The sequence below is a fragment of the Bos javanicus genome, chromosome 4, assembly GCF_032452875.1.
Source record: "Bos javanicus breed banteng chromosome 4, ARS-OSU_banteng_1.0, whole genome shotgun sequence".
In the NCBI taxonomy this organism is placed as follows: Eukaryota; Metazoa; Chordata; class Mammalia; order Artiodactyla; family Bovidae; genus Bos; species Bos javanicus.
In genome coordinates this window covers 31,853,748-31,866,590 of record NC_083871.1, presented here as the reverse complement: position 1 = coordinate 31,866,590, position 12,843 = coordinate 31,853,748, and the positions used below count along the sequence as shown (strand labels likewise).

General features: G+C 41.5%; 2 pseudogenes; both read right to left on the bottom strand.

Annotated features, from left to right (window-relative positions):
* Positions 1–6,105: 6,105 nt before the first annotated feature.
* LOC133246742 (poly(A) polymerase alpha-like) lies at positions 6,106–7,019 on the bottom strand (annotated as a pseudogene).
* Positions 7,020–7,635: 616 nt separating this feature from the next.
* Positions 7,636–8,798, bottom strand: LOC133245934 (developmental pluripotency-associated protein 4-like; annotated as a pseudogene).
* Between the last annotated feature and the right edge of the window lie 4,045 nt (positions 8,799–12,843).

Here is a 12,843-nt window from a genome sequence, read left to right as displayed (position 1 = left end):
AGGGGACGACAGAGGATGAGATGGCTGGATGGCATCACTGACTTGATGGACGTGAGTCTCAGTGAACTCCGGGAGTTGGTGATGGACAGGGAGGCCTGGAGTGCTGCGATTCATGGGGTCGCAAAGAGTCAGACACGACTGAGTGACTGAACTAACTGCACTGAACTAGTGCAAATAAGTAGAGGAAAACAATAGAATGGGCAAGACTAGAGCTGTCTTCAAGAAAATTGGAGATATCAAGGGAACATTTCATGCACGAATGGACTTGATAAAGGACAGAAATGGGAAGGACCTAATAGAAGCAGAAGAGATTAATAAGCGGTGAAAAGAATACATAGAACTATACAAAAAAGGTCTTAATGACTCAGATAACCACGATGGTGTGGTCACTCACCTAGAGCCTGACATCTTGGAGTCTGAAGCCAAGTGGGCCTTAGGAAGTATCACTACAAACAAAGCTAGTGAGGTGATGGAATTCCAGCTGAGTTATTTCAAATCCTAAAAGATGATGCTGTTAAAGTGCTGTACTCAATCTGTCAGCAAATTTGGAAAACTCAGCAATGGCCATAGGACTGGAAAAGGTCAGTTTTCATTCCAATCCCAAAGAAGGACAATGCCAAAGAATATTCAAACTACCGCACAATTGTGCTCATTTTCCATGCTAGTAAGGTAATGCTCAAAATTCTTCAAGCGAGTCTTCATTAGTATGTGAACTGAGATCTTCCAGATGCACAGCTGGGTTTAGCAAAGACAGAGGAACCAGAGATCAAATTGTCTACATTTGTTGGATCATACAGAAAGCAAGGGAATCCCAGAAAAGCATCTACTTCTGCTTCATCGACTATGTGAAAGCATTTGACTGTGTGTATCACAACAAACTGGAAAATTCTTCAAGAGATGGGAGTACCAGACCACCTTACCTGTCTCCTGTGAAACCTGTATATGGGCCAAAACTCAATAGCTAGAACTGTACAATGGAACAATGGACTGGTTCAAAATTGGTAAAGGAGTATATCAAGGCTGTATATTATCTGTTTATTTTATATGCAGGGTACATCACGTGAAATGCTGAGCTGGATGACTCACAAGCTGGAATCAAGATTGCCGGGAAAAATATCAACAACCTCAGATATGCGGATGATATCACCGTAATGGCAAAAAGTGAAGAAACTATAGAGCCTCTTGATGACAGTGAAAGAGGAGAGTGAAAAAGCTCGCTTAAAACTCGGCGTTCAAAAAACTAAGATCATGACATCTGATCCCATCACTTCATGGCAAATAGGTGGGGAAACAATGGAAACAGTGACAGACTTCTTTTTCTTGGGCTCCAAGATCACTGCAGATGGTGACTGTAGCCATGAAATTAAAAGATGCTTGCTCCTTGGAAGAAAAGCTATGACAGGCCTAGACAGCATATTAAAAAGCAGAGGCATTACTTTGCCAACAAAGGTCCTTATAGTTAAAGCTATGGTTTTTCCAGTAGTCATGTATGGATGTGAGGGTTGGACCATAAAGAAAGCTGAGCGCTAAAGAATTGATGCTTTTGAACTGTGGTGTTGGAGAAGACTCATGAGAGTCCCTTTGACTTCAAGGAGATCAAACCAGTCAATCCTAAGGGAAATCATTCCTGAATATTCACTGGAAGGACTGATGCTGAAACTGAAGCTCCAGTACTTTGGCCACCTCATGCAAAGAACTGATTTATTAGAAAAGACCCTGATGCTGGGAAAGATTGAAGGCAGGAGGAGGAGATGACAGAGCAAGAGATGGTTGGATGGCATCACTGACTAGATGGACATGAGTCTGAGTAAACCCTGGGAGATAGTGAAGCACAGGGAAGCCTGGTGTGCTGCAGTCCATGGGGTCATGAAGATTCGGACACGACTTAGTGACTAATAACAGCAACTAGTGCTGTCCAAAAGAAGTAGATGTGAGCCACGTATGTAATTTCATTTTTCTAGTAGTGACATTAAAAATATCTTATATTCTATTATTTTCCCTTCAAGTCTTTGAAATACGGTGTTATTTCACCCTGCAGCGCATCTCAGTTCAGACCAGCTGTATTTTCCATGTCGAGTTGCCATGTGTGGCTGGTAACTGCTGTGCTGGACAGTGGCATTCTCCTGCATTTGGAATTACTGCGAAGTCTGAACCTAGAAAGAACCACTTTATGAAAGGTGGTAATATCAACATATTCATACCTTTGCATTGGTTTATCTTTTTTAAACAAACAGATGTAGCCAAAACAGCTGTATCTCAGCATCGACTGAGACATCTGTTAAGGATACAATGCCCATGCTTAACCACAGAGCTACTGAGTTAGAATGGCGGTAGAGGGAGATGGCTCTGCATTTTTAAAGGGTCCCTGGGGTAATTTTGCAGCATCCAGCGCAGGACTTTTCACACAGGGACATTTACAAATCAGCAGACAGTGAAGTACAAAACCCCATCTAGGAGTGTCAGCCTTGGGGCCAGAAGCCAGAGTCTAGCTTCTTTTTTACTATTTGTCAGTCTATTTCACTTGTTCCTGAAGCCTGATTTGCGTGGTACTGACAGATCAACATTTTAAATCATTTAGCAGAATTAGGTTAGCATCCAATTTGTAGAAAAATGCTGTTCACTAGGCTTTCTTATCTTGCTTTTGTGACGGAGTTTTTTAGTTTGACACCAGTATGTGGAAATTTGTAGGCACGGGCTGCCACCTACTGATGGAAGGTGGTGTTGACACATGTTAGAAGGAATGTGGGCTTGCCCTTGCTGGTAGAGATGAGTGCCGTTTATACACAAGGTTCTCCACAGTGGTCCCTAGAACAGCAGCAACAGCATCCCCTGGGAACTTGATAGAAATGCAGAATCCCTGGGCCTTCCTCCAGATCCACTGGATTGGAAACTCTGAGAGTGGGTCCAGCTCTCTATGGTTAATAACCTCTCCAGGTGAGTATAAAGCATGCTGAAGTGTGAGGACCAGGCTGCAGCCCAAAGTCATGGTTCTTGATCTCTTACCTGCGTGCGAAGTTGCTCTGGGGAAAAGGTACAAATGCACATACATCCAGACTTACAACTACTTGAGGAGAGTTCAGAGACCACATGAAATTAGAATTCACTTCAAATCCTTTGGCGGTGGTGGGTGGGGACGAGGTAGAGGTGAAGGGTGGTCTAATTTTCTCGCATATGGTGTCCTATGTGCTCTGGTTTAAGGGTCTGTGTCCTGGTTAGACTCGATGGGTTTTAGAATACTGGCAGCCTATATCGTAGCTTTGTCTAGATTAGAAAAATGTACCTTTACTCAAAATCATGTTTTTAAAATTAGCATCTCTAAAATCTTTTAGTGGTAAAACTATCTCAACAATATTATAGTAAACACAAACTTTATGTTAATTCTGTATAAATTAAACAAATCATTTGTTAATGATCCAAAAATAGGAAGCCTGAAATTTTCTTCAGAATAATTAGGAATTAAATATCATTAAAGCCTTTGACTGTGTGGATCACAATAAACTGTGGAAAATTCTGAAAGAGATGGGAATACCAGACCACCTGACCTGCCTCTTGAGAAATTTGTATGCAGGTCAGGAAGCAACAGTTAGAACTGGCCATGGAACAACAGACTGGTTCCAAATAGGAAAAGGAGTACGTCAAGGCTGTATACTGTCACCCTGCTTATTTAACTTATATGCAGAGTACATCATGAGAAACGCTGGGCTGGATGAAGCACAAGCTGGAATCAAGATTGCCGGGAGAAATATCAATAACCTCAGATATGCAGATGACACCACCCTTATGGCAGAAAGTGAAGAGGAACTAAAGAGCTTCTTGATGAAAATGAAAGAGGAGAGTGAAAAAAGTTGGCTTAAAGCTCAACATTCAGAAAACGAAGATCATGGCATCTAGTCCCATCACTTCATGGCAAATAGATGGGGAAACAGTGGAAACAGTGGCTGACTTTATTTTTCTGGGCTCCAAAATCACTGCAGATGGTGACTGCAGCCATGAAATTAAAAGACGCTTACTCCTTGGAAGGAAAGTTATGACCAACCTAGATAGCATATTGAAAAGCAGAGACATTACTTTGCCAACAAAGGTCTGTCTAGTCAAGGCTATGGTTTTTCCTGTGGTCATGTATGGATGTGAGAGTTGGACTGGGAAGAAAGCTGAGCACCGAAGAATTGATGCTTTTGAACTGTGGTGTTGGAGAAGACTCTTGAGAGTCCCTTGAACTGCAAGGAGATCCAACCAGTCCATTCTAAAGGAGATCAGTCCTGGGTGTTCATTGGAAGGACTGATGTTGAAGCTGAAACTCCAATCCTTTGGCCACCTGATGCGAAGAGCTGACTCATTGGAAAAGACTCTGATGCTGGGAAAGATTGGGGACAGGAGGAGAAGGGGACAACAGAGGATGAGATGGTTAGATGGCATCACTGACTCGATGGACGTGAGTCTGAGTGAAGTCCGGGAGTTGGTGATGGACAGGGAGGCCTGGTGTGCTGCGATTCATGGGGTCGCAAAGAGTCAGACACGACTGAGTGACTGCACTGAACTGAACTGAAAGAAGTGGTTTATAATTAAAGTGGCTTTGTTGGTTGTTGTTCAGTCACTAAGTCGTGTCTGACTCTTTTTGACCCCATGGACTGCAGCATGCCAGGTTTCCCTGTCCTTAGCTATCTCCCAGAGTTTGCTCAAATTCATGTCCATTGAGTCAGGGATGCTACTGGTTATTAACCATCTCAACCTCCGCTGCCACCTTCTTTTGCCTTCATTCTTTCCCAGGATCAGGGTCTTAATTTTTCCAATTACATGTTATCCAGAAAACTGGTATTCCCATAATAGCATTTCAGTATTGTAAACCGTTCTTTTAATGATTAAATTACTAAAATTATTGTAGGAAAAAGGGAATTGATTTTAAAATAAAATTAGCTATCATGGAAGGTCTGATCACGAGATTTTCAATTGAAGGTGCCCTTCCTCCTTTTTTGATTTTTAAAAAAATCGTGGAGAAGTTGGTGTCAAAATTACAAGATTCTGCAGTTTGTGTAGTATCACTGATAGATAAGCAAAACTTCAGAGCGTCTTAGTTCCTTTGACACTGTCAAGAGTGTTACACACATTGTGTTTGGTTCTCACATCACTTGGCTTTTATCATTGATTTTACTTAACATATCATCTAAAATTATACTGAGTAAATAAAATCTAAAGTTGATATTTTCAGAAGTGTACCTTTGGCTCACATTCTAAAGTCTCTGCCAATATAATCATCAACAATTTTTAAGTGAGTGTTGCATGCTACTTTTTGAACTCAGTCTTTCCATTGTACCTTGGAAGATGGCATCAATTTAGGTTTGCTGAATATATTAATGCAATTCTACTTCATGTAGCTGTAGAGGTAATATTTTAAAAACTCAAAGTGCCAAAGAGATCTTTGCTTCATTATTCAGTAACAGGTGGATGCAGAGTAAGACATAAAGAATGTCTAGAAGTATTTTTGAGGGTTCTCTGTGGCAATTCATTATGTCCTACAGATACTGTTTATACTATTATGATATTCTTGGAATTCAAGTTATGTTTTGTTTAGATGTATTTTTTTATAAGCGGTCTGCTGAAAACATGCAGTATTCTCTCTTCCATTAGACAATATCTGAGAGGTCAAGTGTTTATAGAGGCGAACAGTTTTCCTTTGACAAATGAACAACCTACTGATAATTATTATCTGTTCTTCAAAGTTAGCAGCAGGACTTGTATGCAGTACCTCTGGTTGTCTTAAAAAACCACTGCTTCACTTATTCACAATGATTTAATTAATCACATGTGATATATTTTTTAAATTCTTGAGTTCTATGTTTTTGTCTCCTAAATAAAGAGAAGTATTATTTGGAGTTGCTGTTTATATTCTGCATAAGTGCGGGGCCATAGTATCAGTGCTTGCTGTGGTTTCTGCCACATGAAGACAATACCCATTATCACAATCGTGCAGCATTGTGATCCCCGGTTGTTAGACATTATTTCAAATTGAATTATGCCTATCATGTGTCCAACAGAAGCTCGTTGATAGGTTTTCTGATTTTTATGTATCACTGTTCTGCAGCGCTGTCAGTTAGTTACGCATTTTATTTTTTTTCAGTGTCTATAATCAACTTTATTTTAATATAATCTAAACACATATCATTTAGAAAATACCAAGAAAAATTTATGTACAAGAGTTGATGCTATCACATTTGGACAAAGCTGGCAAGTTCCTGCTATGAGCATATTCCAGGAGATACCACTGAAGAAACCTAATATATTGGAGTAGATGTTGTGGCATTTGGCCCACAGTTTGATAGCCCTCAGGGTTAACCTGAAGTTGTCAATGTTTGATACTAGACGTAAAACATCTCGTAAAACCATTTCATTGATTTGCAACAAAATCAAAACCCTGCAATTATTAAGACTTCCTATACATATCTAAATTTTTAAGCAGACTGTCATGTTTTAAGTCCAAGTTTCCTGGAATAGTCTGCAGTGCTAATCTTGCAAAGAAAATATCAGTCTCTATTCCATCAAACAGTTTGATAACTCGGTACAAATGCCTCTTCAACAGCTCTTAAATCTTTTACTTCTCCCTGTAATTTCAATTTATCATAGAATGAGGTGAAAAAGTCACTTCAATCAACATGTCTTGGTGCAACACACAATGCATCGATATTGGCAGTTTTTTGTATGTACACCTAATCTGTAAGATCCAGAGGTAAACATTTTCCCATCAGCATGTTCAGTTAGAGATTGTGGAAGATTATTGCTTTCACTGATTTCTCGTATTGAGTCTTTTACCAGGTTAATTTTCCCAAAATTAAAATCCTGCACTGAAGTTCCTCTTTCTCTTCAAAAATCTCCACTAGTTTCTGTGTAAGTAGGCAGTTAGTCTCCTTGGGGGCTGCTAAGCAGAAGGGAGAAGCAATGCCATAGTGCTTCTGTGGCGGGTGTGTTTGCTGTGATCCCTGCTTTGTAACTGGAAACAGCTTTGTCTCAGCGTCGGCACTGCCCAGTCATACTCCACCCCGCTTGCCTGCAACGGCAGCCAGGCATACTCTGGGCAGGATCCACTGATATGGGAAGGAGGGGCCTTGGCTGCCTCAGCCCTGGTCCAACCTCACTCCTGATCTGGCCTAGAGTATTTTATTTTAAAATAAAAGTTTTAAGTTTAAAATTTTCTAGTTGCCGTTTTACTAGAGGCACTATAATGTATCATTCAATCTGGAACACTTAAAAAATTATATATAACTCACATGTACATAAATTATAGACATCTTAAGTGCATAAGTTGTGAATATTTACATATGGATGGGTACATCTAAGTAACTGACACCCAAATGATGGTAAGCTCACCTAATTACCCTGAGACAAGAGGCATAATCAGGACTGATTGCTTCCCTGTGAATAGATTCCTTGGGGCAAGAATATTGTCAGTGATACATTGTATCATGTCAGGAAACACATTTCTGCTTGTACCATGCCTGGTGATGATGATAAGGCTGAATATCTGGTTAAGGTGTCCATGACCAAATTTCAACTATTGCCTATAAGATCCATTTTGTCCAATGTAGAGATTTACTTGAGGCATTTTCAAGCAAATTAATTCCATTCAGTGACTTAGTATTTTTAAAATGTCCCCATCTCCTTTATCCTCTGCTCCCTTAGGGCTGGGCATCTTTGGAGAGACAGTCACTTCTGCTTCTGTTTCCCATCAGTTCACAGACTTTCTTTTTCGTGCAGCCTTGTAAGCAGGCTGTGCACCCCAGAAGCAGGAAGCATGGAGAGAGTGGAGCGGCCCAGAGTTCAGCTGTCTGAAGTCACCATGGAGTTGATTGTAGTCACTTCTCTATCATTAATTATAATCATAGTTGTACCCTTTTACTGGTATTATGATCTCACTGCAGGCTTTTTGTTAATACTTTATTCCTGTGTACACACTCAGGGCACAGCATATTGTCCTCCAGGTGTAGGGGTGGAAAGTCACCAGACGGTATCAGGAAGAATGCAGACACCCTCCTTCGTTTTCCAGGCACCCAGGCCTGCCCGGCATGAAACTGTAAGCGAACCCAGCCTTCTGTGTCAGCTGGGAGACTTCTCCCGTGGACCATGCACCATTGGACCTCACAAGTCTCTTGTGATCGTACTGACTCCGTCTTCACGGCCCTGGCTGTCATTCTGCTCCAGGCTGCAAACGCAGCTTCTGAGTCGGGGGCAGAAGTTGATACAACTGCCTCGAGAGGCGGAGGAGATCCCTCAAGGGCAGGTGGCCCCATGCAGAAGGAGCAGCCCCTTCAGAAGACGTTCTCTCAACAGAGCATTCCAACGGTAGTTCCCCCTTTTCTATCTTTATCCTTTTCGATAGTGACAGGATCCTGGCCTCCTGTGCTGTGGCAGGAATGTTTCTTTGATGAGGGTAAGCATATTCACAGAGTCGTTTATATCCATCTAGTTTCGGGCCTTTGGTGCTCAGTTTTAGCTGCTGGCACCAAGCACGAATGACGTCCCTATGGACCAGGTTGACAGGCGGCAGGACAGCAGGTAGAGGGGGATGGGGATCCGCGTCGGTGTCTTCGGGGGTTTCACACCGTCACAACGTTGTGGCGTGTCTCCTGGCCGCAAGCTGTGCTAGTTTTTGTGTCTCTTTTTCTTCTGGTCCCCTGTGCTGAATTTTATGCTATCTCTGCTTCACCAGAAGTTCCCTGTCCCTTTTCAGCTTCTACGGATGTAAGTCTGCAACTCATAGGTTCTTCAGATTTCTCTGTGGAGTTGTTCTCCTTGTTTCTGCTCTCCATGCTCAGAAAGGTCAAGGTTGATAAAATGAAGACTCTCCTTACTTCTGAGTTATGCATTTTAAAGGAAGATGTCACTTTTAAGTATGTAGTCCTGCGTTGGTGTGTGTTTCCTTTTTGTTGTATTTACTGAAATCTGTGCTGCCTTCTGCCAGGCTTTCATGCATCCTCATGTTTCTATTTTTTTTCATCTACAAAGAGCTTATAATAGAGACAAAGCAGACTATTTTGAGGTAGAATAAAAGAACAAGAATCTAGTGACTTTTTTTCACCATTTGGAAAAATTTAAATGTAATAAGTTTCTCAAGAACTTCCTACCTATATCATCCTTAGAAAGTGAAAATTACTTTTCACAGGTGAATAATTCTTTTCTATTTTTTAAAATAATATTTTGTTAGTTTCTGATATATAGTAAAGTGTGATGGTTTCATAAGAGTTTCATCCCTTCCTTCCTTTCTTTCTTTTTGGAATGAAATAAAATACTTTTATATATGTTTTAAAATGCATAATTCACTGTCCTTTTTTTATTGTGCTTTTTAATTTAAATTTATTTATTTTTATTTTGCCTTCCTTCCTTCCTTATTTTTTTTCATTATGACTGTCACAGGAGTAGAGGGTGCCCATCCATGATTTAAAGCCACCACACTACATTAAATGAAGGACCTATGAATTTCCTTTCCTGTCTCTCTGGGCATTTCTTATATTTTCTACAAAATATATTCAAATATCCAAATAATTATCCTTTTTCTTCCTTGTTTTCATTTTCTGTTTATGTAATCTAATTTTAAAATGTATCTGACATCTAGGGGAAAATAATGTGCTTAGTGTTTTATCTTGGTATTTGTAGTATCTTAATATATCCATATATTAATAAATGTTAATATTTGTACTGAGAAAATTTTTATAACAAGAATTGCTGTGACATAACTAGCAGATTACTATATAATAATCCCTGGAAAATATCTTTGGAACACCTAGTAGATTGTTAATGGATAATTATTAATTATTATCAAGTGATTTATCCCACAATGTAAGTACTCAGATTTAAGCTGCAAGCTCAATGATACCATTTAAGTAGAGTAACAAATATAAGTTGATACAAAGTCACATAAGTTATAAGATGGAGTAAATTTAGCAGGAATCTAATATCAAAGAGCTGAAAATTTTTGTTTTTAACGTTCTCACCAGTCATTGTTATCTGTTAACTTCTTGTTTGGAAAAACAAGTACAATAAAGCACAATAAAAATAATATGACGTTAAAGCAACAGGGTCCTTCAGTGATAAATGTCATCATGTTTAAGCTGAAGCAGAACAACATGGAACAGGCCTGGTAGAAGAAGGCCCAGGTTGGACCCCAGCTTCGGGGCAAACCATTCTGAGCATCTCCTGGCTTCCTAGGAGGGCCTTGATTTTTTATGCCCAGGGTGCTTCAGGGGACCTTGCTGCACAATCGACAAAGCTCACCCAAATCATTCACGTGCCTTCCCAGGCCCTTAGGGTGGGTGACGGCTACAGCGTGGGTGCAGAGGAGAGGCAGGAGACAGAGGTGGAGGGGACAGTGTGACTTCCCCTTGACTGGACTTTCACCAAAGGTTGGAACTTTCCTAGGCAATGTGCTGATGGACACAGATTCCCTACTCTGGGAATCTCAGGACTGAGAGAGGGCACAGGAGGAAGCTCCTTGACTGACACCTGAACAAGGAGACCAAGTGCGGAGGGGTCAGTGATACAATCAGAGGGAAATATGTTCAGAAGGTTTGTCTCAGAAATTATATGAGGTTCTGGCAATGAGCCAAATGTCATTGGAAACATGGAAAAATCAAAAGAATAGGAATGTTCCTGAAAATGCCTTCTATTTTTCTTTTCCTGAGCAGAGAAAATCCTCAATCTACCAGTTTTTCTGATTTCGCAGCATCCAGTTCACCACATGGTGATGCTCAGGCTCCAGCTTCCTAAAGGTTGTGACACAGCACAAGCAGTAACACAGTTCAGGGGCTGCAAGACCCTTCCTCTCCTCCCCACCTGCCTTCAGGGGAGATTCGTCCTTCCATGTAGTCTTTAATCCTTTGCCTTGACCATCACGGGACTTCCTAATATTCTGTTCATAGATAATAATTAAGGGCACAGGTGGCTCAATGGTAAAGAATCCACCTTCCAATGCAGGAGACACAGGAGACACAGCTTCCATCCCCGGGGCAGGGAATGGCAACCCACTCCAGTCTTCTTCCCTGGAAAATTCCATGGATAGAGGAGCCTGGTAGGCTGAGTCCATGGGGTTGCAAAGAGTTGGGCACAACTGAGCACACACACACACACACATGCATGCGCACACACACATGTACACAAACACACACACACGGGCTTTCCTACTAAATTTGATTGAATTTGATTGAGGATGCCTACCTGGAGTCCTAAAATAAATGAATTAAAGCATATATTTCATTGCTGTGACCAAAAAACTCAGTCAGTCTCCCCCATTTGTTGCCTGCAGCCCTCTGTGTAAGAGAAGAGGAAAAGGAAGGGGACGAAATCAGAAATACATTCATGTATCCACATGTCTGCTCATTTCCCACTGACCATAACTTAATCAGATGGCCCCGATCTAACTGCAAGGGAGGCTGGAACACATAGAGGAGAAAATAACAGGAGCACCATTTATACAAAATTATGTGTTAGGCAGGATATAAATAATTTCTAAGGTTTATCAATTCTAAGTAAAACACTTCTGTATACATCTCTGTTAGGCCAAGCCTATGGTCAGTTGACAACCCTCCTCTGACTCCAAAAATCCCCAGTTCGTTCAGAAGCTGTTGGCATATAGCTGGTGTTCACTCTCTGCTTCTCTGCACGAGGGCATCCCTCTAACCTGTGCACTAGAACTTTGTTTTGCAATGGCTGCTGGTGCTCAGAAGCCTCGGGAGGCCTGGAACAGAGTGTGCAGCCCAGCAAACCTGGCCTTCTTGGGTTCACAGACTTCTCAGCAGCCTTCATGTTGTCAACGCAATGTAGGAGCATTTTGAAATTGCTGTGTCTCCAGGTCCCCAGGAACTAATGGATTAAAAATCAAAACCGATGGTCAGACATGCCCAGGAGCATGGCAAATGTTGGAGAGCATGTGGGAAACCTGGAACTGTCATCCGTTCCTGGTGGGAATGTGACCTGCTAGAACCATCAGGAACCATCTGGCAGTGCTCAAAATGTACCAGGCGTTTACCATTTCCCCCAGCGACTCTCCTCCTCAGGTACTTACCAAAGAGAGATAATGTTCACACAGATGTGCACAATGGTTCTCATAGCAGCTTTATTCACAAAACCCCCAAGCTGGAAACAACCCAAATGTCCACCAAGTGGTGAACGGATAAACGAATGATATGTTCAATCCCATGAACCGCTGCCAGCAATAAAAAGGAGCAAGGTATGAAGACACACAACAATATGGTTGAATTTCAAAGACTGTAATTGAAGAAAGTCAGAAGCCTGATTTCATTTATATGACCTTCTGGAAAAGGGAAGACTAGTAACAGAAAGCAGCTGAGGGCTTGATTTCCCTGGCGGTCCAGCAGTTAAGAACCTGCCTGCTAACGCAGGGGACACGGGTTCGATCCCTGATCTGGGAAGACTCCACATGCCGTGGAGCAACTAAATCTGAGTGCTGCAACTACTGGGCCTGCGGGCTGCGACTACCGAAGCCCCCATGCTTAGAGCCTGTGCTCTGAACAAGGAAACCCACCGCAGTGAAAAGCCCTGTTGCGCCAGGGGAGAGTGGTACCCGCTCTCCGCAACAAGAAAAAGCCCTGGTGCTGCAAGGAAGACCCAGCACAACCAAAACTAAAATTAATCAATTTCTTAAAAAGCAAGCAAGCAACTGAGGATTGCCTGGTCAGGGAGAAGATGAAGAGCAATGGGGGACAAGGGAAATTGTAGGATGTTGGAACTATTCTATATCCTGATTGTGATGGTGGTTAAATGACTCTATACGATTACCAAAAGTTATCAAACTCTACACTTAAAATTGGAGAAGGCAATGGCACCCCACTCCTGTACTCT